Source organism: Astyanax mexicanus, chromosome 25 (assembly GCF_023375975.1).
Source record: "Astyanax mexicanus isolate ESR-SI-001 chromosome 25, AstMex3_surface, whole genome shotgun sequence".
In the NCBI taxonomy this organism is placed as follows: Eukaryota; Metazoa; Chordata; class Actinopteri; order Characiformes; family Acestrorhamphidae; genus Astyanax; species Astyanax mexicanus.
The window spans coordinates 24,687,670-24,698,761 of NC_064432.1; the positions used below are offsets into that span (position 1 = coordinate 24,687,670).

Consider the following 11,092-nt stretch of genomic DNA (forward strand, 5'->3'; position numbering starts at 1 on the left):
CTACAATTCTGTTTTCAGCTTTTTCATATAAAGAGGCAAAACTGAGCTTTACGAAAATAAGCTGACATCATAACTCATGCATGCATATTTCTGGGTGCATCTCAAATTCCTCCTCACTCCCTAAGTAGTGAACTACATAGGTCATAAAACGACAGCGTCTACATGCAGATAGGTATACATTTAAGACTATTTACACATATAATTACATTTACGTACTGTTTTATTACAGATACATTCGATTTGTAGTTTATGTAGAATCTTGGACTTGATTTGTACACTACTTAGGGAATAGTGAATACGGAGTAATTTGGAATTTCTCTTTAGCGCCCCCTACAGATCTGTTTTTCAGCTTTTTCGCGTAGACAAAACTAAGCTTTACGAAAATATGCTGACATCATAACTCGTTCATGCATGCAAATTTCTGGGTGCATCTCAAATTCCTCCTCACTCCCTAAGTAGTGAACTACATAGGTCATAAAACTACAGCGTCTACATGCAGATAGGTATATTATATATATTTATAGATATAATATATTTACATTAAAATATTATCTATATTTTAATGTAAATACTGTTCTATTACAGATGTATAACTGTTTGATTCAATTTAAGATCTGGAATTTCTGTAGAACCCACGACTTGTTTTGTACACTACTTAGGGAATAGTGTTTAGGGAGTAATTTGGGATTAAAACCTCTTTTTTTGGTGCTTGTGTTCTTTTTAGCTCCCCCTACAGGGCTAGCATGCTAATGCAAGCATTTTTAATACTGTTTGGACAAAATTACTGTGTTTTCCAATTTTTAAATATATTCAGATACGTGTGGACGAAGCCTTAATATTGATTTATTTTCTAAATTTCTGTTTTTTATTTTTTTTGTTTTTTGGATAGTAACCCAGAAATATGGCGCCAAGAGGAGTGTGATATATTCTTATGCTGATTATTTATTTTTAAAAAACCTTCTCGATAATTTTGACTGTATTTTGTTTTTCTGTGATTTCAGGAGTTCTGAAGTATTCTATTGTAAAAAAATAATAATAATAATAATTCTGAAAAACTGAATATCACATTTATTAGCAGATTTAAACGGTACATTATTGATCTTGTTTTTTTGCGCACTGCTTGCAGATTTTAAGACTTTAAGAGATTATTTTTGTTCAGGTAGTAGATTTTTTGTTACATCATTAGATGCTTTTTTGAGTTTGAAATACGATGTGAAATGCGGTATTGGATATTTTGGAGTTTTCTGAGTATCTGTGTTCATTTTTGAAACATTGTTACATCCTATTAATAAAGACTTATAATAATAGTTTGTGTTGTTTTTGCAGGGCTTTTGACTTCAAGGCCAGATAAGGGCCCATTTCATCATTTGGCGCTACAGCTTAGCCCTATTCCTCTGTTTTGCGACCAAAGAAACCTTTTAATTTGTTAAAAATGATGATAACAACTATTTTACCATAGTTTAATGTGTAGTTTCAATGTTTTATGACCATCTTGTTCATAAGAAGCGTAAAAAAGTAGTAGTAGTTTGTTTCAGTTAGCAGCTAGCTTGCTAGCTAACTTTTTCGTTCCGCCTTAAATGGAGCAACACAACTGCAGAGGCTGTAGCTTTTAAGGTGGAATGGAAAAATTGCTAATAAAAGCTCATTTTAGCTCCCAATCACAGATAAATTAAGAAATTGACAATAATAATTAATTTCTGCACCACCTGAAAACCCTTTCTAAAGCTGTACAATAAAATAAGCCCTAAAGTTAACTAGTTCAAAAGCAGCAGCAGCAGTTAGGTTGCTGAACTTTACAAATTTATTTTTTCCCCTGTTAAAATGATGTTAATCACTATATTACCATAGATTAATGTGTAGTTTCAATGTTTTTCGGACATTAGTGAAAGAATGGGGCTCAGTAAAATTTCACTACTCACTACTAAATATTCCACAGCCAACTGTCAGTGAAATTATATAACACAGTGGAAGGGACTGGGAACGAGAGCAACTGCACAAAATATACTAAAATATACTAACATCAAGTAAAATATACTTGAAAGAGGATGCAAAATAAAAATAAAAATGTCTCCTTTGGACAAAAACCTGTTTTTATAAGCTAAAATATCACTTTTCCATGCTTGTCACACGTGTGTGAATAAAATAGATTGGAATTAATATCTCAATATTAATATCTCAATATCTCAGCTTTGGAAGGTTTAATAACAAAACGAAGAGCATTTCCGACTAAATCAGGGGTGCCCAAATTTATGCTGTAAGTTTGAAGAAGATCAGAGAAAGTCAAAAATTCCACCCAAAAAAATTCTAAAATTCTACCCCCTTACTGTTTTTTTGTATGAAATCTTTGACTTTCTCTGATTTTCTTCAAACTTCATCACGAGTTTGTACATACTTGATTTAGTCAGGGCTGCTTTTAGTTTTGATGTATCTCACACCAAAGCTGAAATTTGGAGATGCAATTTTTTATTTTTATTTTTTTCAGAATTTTACGCTTCTCCGTCTGGCAATCCAATCGGCGAAACTGAGTTTGGCGGTTGCCAGGAGAACGGTCCTTCTACTACTACTGCATTGTGTTGAGTGTAAAGTTTGGTTGAGGGGGGATCATGTGCAGGGTTGTTTTTCAGGAGTTAGGCTCCACCCTTTAGTTCCAGTGAAAGAATTCCTAAATGCTTCAACAGACCAAGAGATTTTGGACAATTTCATGCTCCCAACGTTTTGCGTAAACAGTTTAGTCTGCAGGTTTGGTGTGGAAGAACTTGACTGGCCTGAACAAGGACCATTTGAATCTTGACTTCAACCTGATAGAACATCTTTGGGATCTATTATAATATATCAAAAAATAAACCTTGTGGAAAAAGTCTTCCCAGAAGAGTTGAAGCTGTTGTGGCTGTAAAGGGTTAAATGATACTTCTACTACTGCTCTGTCTGCATTGTGTGTATTGAGTGTAAAAGTTTGGTGGAGGGGGGATCATGTGCAGATCTCAGCCTGATGAAACACCTTTGGGATTTAATTGGAGTGAAGACTATAAACCAGACCTTCTCATCCAATATCTACTTCTCGAGTCTGACCTCACAAATGGAATTCTTCGGTAAGAATGGGGAGAAATTCCCATAAACACACTCCTCAACCTTGTGGAAAGCAGATTTCCCAGAAGATCTAAAGCTGTTATAGATGTAAAGGGTGGACCCACATCATATTAAACTCTATAGATTAAGACTGAGATGCATCTCATATGGTCATATAGTGTGATATATTTGCAATATAGTGTTTTTTTTTTTTTTTTGACATAATGTGACAATGGCATTGCTTTAAAATGCAATAAAACCCTGTTTTTTTCTATTCTATTATCTGTAACTGTTCTCTTGATTAGTGTTCTCTCTTCTCGGAGAACACTTCAGATGTTCTGCTTAGCATGAACGGTGCTTGTGGGAACTTTGAATGATTCATGTAAAGGTTAATTATTGATTATAAAAGATTTTTATCCCGCGTGTCTGAGACCGAGGGGGTGTTTAGAATGGTTTATTGTGTTTTTCAGGCAGTTTTTCCTGAAATATTTAAACTATTTCTTGCCTGCATAATTGAAAGGAGCTCTTACACAACAGTTTGAACGCTCTACATTTCTTCATCACGGTTCTGTACGAATACATTTACGTGATCTCAGAACTGTGGTGTTTTTAGTTTTTACAGCTAAATTAATCAATCAATCAATCAAATCAATCTATCAACCTTTATTCTGTACCACTATACAGGTAGCCGAGCTCATTATTACACAGAAAAAGTTAATAAAAAAATAAATTTGAAATGATTTAGAAATATAACAGGGAAGCAAAAAAATTGAAGAACATCAATTTTATTTTATTGTATTTTAAACTATTATAAGTAAATATTAAGAGTAAATAAAAACTAAAAAGTGTTTAAAATAAGTGTAAAATAATCAAATCAAATAATATAAGATTTATTGAATTTATTAAAAACTGTAATTTAAATGAAAAGTATAAGTAAATTACAACAGATATAAAATATATTACTCCCAAGTCCCTGTTGACCAAAATTAAGTATCACTTGGGTATGCACATCATGCCTCCCTGATTTTCCCTGATCTGATTTTCCCTGATCTTAAAATAAAAAAATAAAAAAAATCCACTGTCCAAATATACAGTGTCCCTTATATTTATGTGAATAGAATTTATAGGAAATTAAATTGCAATATTTCAAATTTGGAGGGTCTAACAAATAAACTAAAAGCACTTCTGGCTAAATCAGAGATGCTTAAATTTATGGTGTGAATTTGAAGAAGATCGGAGAAAGTCAAAAATTTCACCCAAAAAAACGGTATAATTTTTTTGGTTGAAATTTTTGATTTTCTTCAATTTTCTTCAAATTCACATCATAAGTTCAGGCCATCCTGATATAGACAGAGCTGTTTTTATTTTCGCTGTATCTTCTTCCAAAGCTGAGATATTAAGATCTAATTTCTAATATATTTCATTCACAACATTATATGCTATTTGGACAGTGGAATTTTATCATTTTAAAGTAAATATGGAATCAGGGAGATGTGGGATGGTTGGAAATGTTGTATCTCTGCATTTTGAAATTGTGGTCTTATTAATTAACATTTATTTTACTTTGGTTCATATAGTGCAAATGGGATCCCGATCAAAATATACTAACATCCAGTCAAATATATATATAAATATATATGAAAACTTCTAAATATCACTTTCTGTGCACATCATGTCGCCCCGATTTCATATATACTGCAAAAGATTTCATATATAAAACTGCAAAATTCCACTGTTCAAACCCAATATATTTATGTGAATAGGATATATTGGAATTTATATCTCAATATCTCAGCTTTGGAAGGTTTTAGAGCAAGACTAACAGCAGTTCTGACTAAATCAGGGATGCTCAAATTTATGTTATGAATTTGAAGAAGATCGGAGAAAGTCAAAAATTTCACCCAAAAAAATTGGTAAGGATTAGGATTTTTTTGGACGAAATTTTTGACTTTCTCCGATATTCTTCAAATTCACATTATTAGTTCAGGTCATCCTGACATAAACAGAACTGTTGCTATTTTTGAATTATGTCCTTCCAAAGCTGAGATATTGATAGCTCAATTTCAATATATCCCAGTTAACAAAAATATATGTAGGGGTTTGGACAGTTGGAATTCACAACTTTTAAGACAGATATGGATTTAGCTGAAAGTATTATATATAAGCAGTATAATTTATTTCACATCCCTTTCAAAAAAATCTCATTTATTGTACTTAGGTTCGTATATTGCAAATATATTGAATATATTTAAAAGGAGATTTTTGACCATTTTTACCAAAAATGGTATTCGACTTGAATTCCAGAATTGTTTCTGATACAAATTCAACTAGATATGTTTATATACATTTATTGTAATATTTTGCCCCCTCTCTATTCATCTACTCTACTACATGTAATGTAAAGAAATATATATATATGTTGGAAGCTGACTAATAAAAGTCCCCCTCCTTCCTGTGCTGTTTATACTGTTTATTTTTATATAGTAACCCAGTTCCTCCTGAACAATAGACTTGGCTTTAGAGAAAATCAGGCCATAATCCCTTTCAATTGTATTCATGCTTCTTCTCCATTCATCTCCATTATAGAGGAGGTACTTAGCTCCGGGGCCCGGGGAGAAAAGTACCTTTCTTACCCAGTGGGGGGTCGGGTTCTGATCCGGGAGAGAAAGAGGAGATTCTGGGTCAGTGAGGATTCTCCAAACAATGGGTCTGATCTTTCTTCTTCCTCGCCGTTACTCTGAAAAAATAAGAGAGCACTTAAAAATGATGAGTTTCTTTGATTTTACCAAATTGAAATCCTCTGGAATATAATCAAGAGGAAGATGGATGATCACAAACCATCAAACCACCAAACTGAACTGCTTGATTTTTTGCACCAGGAGTAAAGCAGCATAAAGTTATCCAAAAGCAGTGTGTAAGACTGGTGGAGGAGAACATGATGCCAAGATGCATGAAAAAAAAACTGTGATTAAAAACCACCAGGGTTATTCCACCAAATATTGATTTCTGAACTCTTAAAACTTTATGAATATGAACTTGTTTGTTTTCTTTGCATTATTTGAGGTCTGAAAGCTCTGCGTCTTTTTTGTTATTTCAGACATTTCTCATTTTCTGCAAATAAATGATCTAAATTACAATATTTTTACCTGTTTTTTTCATGCATCTTGACATCATGTTCTTCTCCTCCACCAGTCTTACACACTGCTTTTGGATAACTTTATGCTGCTTTACTCCTGGTACAAAAATTCAAGCAGTTCAGTTTGGTGGTTTGATGGTTTGTGATCATCCATCTTCCTCTTGATTATATTCCAGAGGTTTTTAAATTGGTAAAATCAAAGAAACAAATTAACTAATATAGGGTTTAAGTGCTCGCTTAATTTTTTTCAGAGCTGGATATTATATATCATATATATTTTTATTAGCAGTGCATTTTAAATGATTGCCATTGTATTTGTGCAAATATAGGACCAAAGGATTTGCTCTAGTATTTGGCGGATTTCATCATTCAGACGCATTAAGACTTTCTTTCCCTTCTTAAACCAAATATTTAATAAAGCAGAATAAACCTGAGTAAACCTGCCAGTTCACAGACGAAACATCAGATTAGAAATATATACACATTTCAGCAGAGCACTGGGCACTTCCCGAAGAGTAGTGCAAACAGAAACGTAAAAAATTGAGGCTTTTTGGCAGGAAATCATGTTGGCTATACTTGATTCCTAGCAATTCCTAGCCAGTTTTATTTTTAGCCTCTTAAGACCCTGTGTCCTCATATGTGGACATTATATTTCCACTTCATTTTTTAAAACATTGACCCTTTGGCCTCATATGGAGACGCTGCCTGTACATTTTAGTGGTCACATGACAGGATTGTGCTTGATTGATTGAAAACAAGATGGCAGGAATCCCAGTCAAAGGTTTCTACAGCCAGTCCAGACAGAAACATGGGCCGGACAGATTTGCGTCAAATGTTATTAACTGATTGAATCCTTCTGATATGATAAATTTTAAATATTAAAATAAACTACTGTTCTCATATGAGGAGGGAATTGTTTTATGCAAAAATGACTTCCTGTACAAAGACAAAGTTTAGTTTTTATATTTGTTCGGTTCTACTTATTTCAAAAATGAAAAGGAAAAATTAAAAATGCAAACCAAGCAAAAGTCTCAGGGTCTCAGAAGGTTAAAATTACTTTTAAAATGTAAGGTTGGGGCAACTATCAGGGAAAATAAATTTGAAGAAACTTTTAAAACAAGTGAATTATCATATTTATAAAACTTTTAAGAGTTTTACAGCTAAATCATCTTTTATTTTAAAATAATTAAAAATATAAAATATAAAAATAGCTATATATGCACTTATTTTACTTTTATCCTCTACTATCAAAGTTAACAAGATGCTGAACATGATGATGTTCTGGAGACCTGATGAGTTGAGACTTGATACTTTGTTGCATTACCTAATTTGCATATTTGCATATTTTTGGTCTTTAATTCTGGGTCATCTTTAATTCCCCTCATTTGTCATACTGTTTATCAGGCCTCTGGAAATATTTTTGTTATTGTGGCTGAGGCGGTTGGGGGAGGGGTTTAGTGATTGGGGTAGGGGTTAGGGGGAGGGGCTTAGGCTGTTGTGACAGTGCATTTGAGGTTGTGGTTTCTTTGATTAAATGTCAAAAAAATATGAATTAAACATATTTGTGGTGCTCCTATCTGATGAATTATTATAAAAATATTAAATAATTAAGCTATATAGCTTATTAGCTTATTAGTCTCAAAACACTCAAAATGTTTAGTTTTTGGGGACTAAGGGGAGGTTTTGGGTCTGTTCCATCAAATTGTAAGGGAATAGAGCCTTAAGGGACTTCAGGAACACTTGAGGAATTAAAGCTTATTTAATACTTAAAGGTGTCCTTCTGCTAAAATCCACTTTTTCTTGTTCTTTATGAAATATTTTCTAATATAAATATAAAAGAAAATATTCTGAAAAACGAGTAAATCAGGAAAAACGTTGTATATAGCGAATCTCCCACTTGTCGCTTATTTTTATTTAAATCACTCTCTGCTGTATTTCATTGATCTGTAGGCGAGCCTTGTATTATACAGCTTAATTTAGGGCATGTCAGTGTGTCTTTGCTATCGTAACCACAGGAAAAGTACAGCTTGTTCAGCTTAAAACAAGCAAAAGCCGCGTACTAATTCTCTTAAATAATCATGGGTGTGGTTAATTCATTTTGGGCTTAATGTAAAATAAACCAATCAGAGTGTCAGTTGCTCATCATTTTCTTTAAGAGTCAGGTGAGCTCTGGCTTTGGCGGGTTGCTATTTTAACAGTGCAGCTACCTGGACGTGTCCAACACTTTTCAGCAGCTCATTTACGGGAACAGCAATGTTATTTTATTTAGTATTCTGTTTAGTGTTTCTGTAAAAGTTGGGTTTGTGCACTGCCAAGATAGCGATGAAAGTCTGGCTGTTGTCGCTAGTCTAGGTTGTATTCAGTCAGTGGCGCACCTGTGTTTTCTGTTGCCAAGATAAAGATAGAAATACGCCAGAATATTACCTGAACATCAGTGTAGATATATTCAGAAGCACTATTGCTATTAAACGATGCAGACGGAAGCTGTTAAAATAGACTGTTGGCTGGATATAAGATGTTTTGAGCTCTCGCTGTGTTCTCAGTTCCACTGTTTAAACCCCTGTTTCACACATCAGGGGTAAATCCGTTCCTCGGTCAGGTGGTTTTCCCTGGACAGCCGGCTTCGAGTGCTAGTTAGCCGAGCCCGGGCCTGTCACAAACAGCATGTTCTGACAGCTCTCTGGTTTACACCGTGTTTTCCTGTTTCTCCCGGCTCTCCCACGAGCACTTGCACTTTTAAGTGTTTGTGCATGTCCGTGTACACGGCGCCCCCTAGGCAGGTTAACCTCGCTGCCCTGTGATCCTGAGGGAAAGTCAGCAGGGGCTCCCAATGAAGAACACTCGCCCTGTCTGACAGAGCTGTCTACTTAACACTGCTGCTGCACTGCCAGCTCAATTCCTGCATGTCCTGTAATCCAGCATGTGCTGCAAGTTAGCATGCATTGTAATTCAGCATGAACTGTAATTTAGCATGCACTTGTACTATAATTTAACATGCACTATTATTTAGCATTCACTGTAATTTAGCATGCACTGCAATTTAGCATGCATTGTAATTCAGCATGCACTGTAATGCAGCATGCAATATAAATCAGCATGCACTTTAATTCAAATGTACTATAATTCAACAAGCACTATTATTTAGCATTCACTGTAATTTAGCATGTCTAATAATTTAGCATGTACTCTAATTTAGTACACATTATAATATAGCATGCACTGTAATTCAGCATGCACTAAAATTTAGCATGCATTGTAATTTAGTATGCACTTTAATTTATCATTTTCTGTCATTCAGCATGTTTTCAGCATGCACTATAATTCAGAATGCACTGTAATTTAGTATATTATTTAATTCAGCATGGACTGTAATTCAAAATATACTATAAATTTGAATTCACTATAATTCAGCATTCAATGTAATTCAAAATGTACTAAAGTTTAGCATGCACTATAATTCAGCATGCACTGAAATTTAGCATGCATTGGAATTTAGCTTGCATTGTAGTTTAGCATGCACTGTAATTCCCAAGGTCACCCAAAAGCAGTGTGTAAGACTGGTGGAGTAGATTCTTATGGGTCCAGATTTACCCTGTTCCAGAGTGATGCCTAGTGATGCTTCATCATGCCTAGTTCGTACCGTACAAGCCTGTGGGGGCGGGGCTATAATCTGGTTGCTGCAGTTGGTCAGGTCTAAGTTCAGCAACCTTATTAGCCCAAAGAACCAGATCAGCTGACTACCTGAACCTACTGGAGGACCAGGTTTGTGCCTGGATAGCAGGTATTGAGCTGGGTGATCTAACAGGCTGTATATGGTTAGTACTGACCTTCTGAACCCTAAAGCAGGAAGTGCTAAAATGAATTGTCCCCCTTGTGGATTAATAATCACTACACTGGGTGAATAAAGTGTGTGGTTTTATTGACTTGCAGCAGAAGAAAGCAGAAGGTAGTGCAGTAATTGGGCCGTTCAGGTTCTGTCTAGTCGTTCGCCTCACTGTCGAGGTGGTTGTACGTCCTGATGGGTCGTCCTGGTGGTGGTGGCAGCGATAATCGACTGGTCGGAGGTCAGCAGAATAGAAATTGATGCTTACTGCGATACAGCGGCGCTAGGGCTTCCGTCGCAGAGCATTGTTAAAGTGGGTCTGTAAGCGGTGAAAGCAGCAAATAGCATTGAAGACGGAAAGCGAGAGCGTCGAGAGTGCACTTACAACACTGCCGATAAATATATTTGCGCTATACGCCACTGCACTCCTGATTTCACTTCACTCCTTCGTTTCTTTGGTTTTACTATGAGTGAATGGAGGAGCTACTGAACTCTGAGTTTCCTCTTCTGAAGTCCCCAATGCTCCACCAGCCGCTCGCGTTCAGTAAAACTGAGCCAGATGCTGTACCCATTCTTTTATATTATATATCTATATCTGTACTTGCTGTAATTTGGGAAGGAGAGTAACGTAATTTCAATTCTCTGTATGTCCTGTACATATGCAGTATGGACAATAAAACTACCTGACTTGACTTGACTTGACTTGTACGTGTGACGTAAGTAGGTACAGCCGCGTGACGTGGCCAAAAGAACAGATAATGGATTAACAGATTATGTCTTACAGCCAATGAAAACCCAAAAATCATGTCTCATAAAATTAGAATATTATATAAGACCAGTTGGTACTTTTGGTACGCAGTGTGGGCAGTGTGCCAAGTCCTGCTGGAAAATGAAATCCGCATCTCCATAAAAGTTGTAATCAGCAGAGGGAAGCATGAAGTGCTGTAAGATTGGCTCACGCCGGCCCTGCACAAATTCATTGGTCGTCTCCACCAAGACAAAAAAAAAAACAAGACGATTTTTACATTTAGTTAGAAATAAGACAATTAGCTTAAACTAATGCACAA

At 35.2% G+C, this 11,092-nt stretch overlaps 1 protein-coding gene across 1 annotated transcript in view; it reads left to right on the forward strand.

Annotated features, from left to right (window-relative positions):
• lmbrd1 (LMBR1 domain containing 1) overlaps positions 1-1,307 on the forward strand; it is a 145,736-nt gene extending 144,429 nt beyond the window's left edge. Inside the window, exon 17 of the mRNA XM_022681564.2 lies at positions 126-1,307. The gene's annotated coding sequence lies outside the window, so the exon portion shown is untranslated. The remainder of the gene's footprint in view (positions 1-125) is intronic.
• Positions 1,308-11,092: the final 9,785 nt, after the last annotated feature.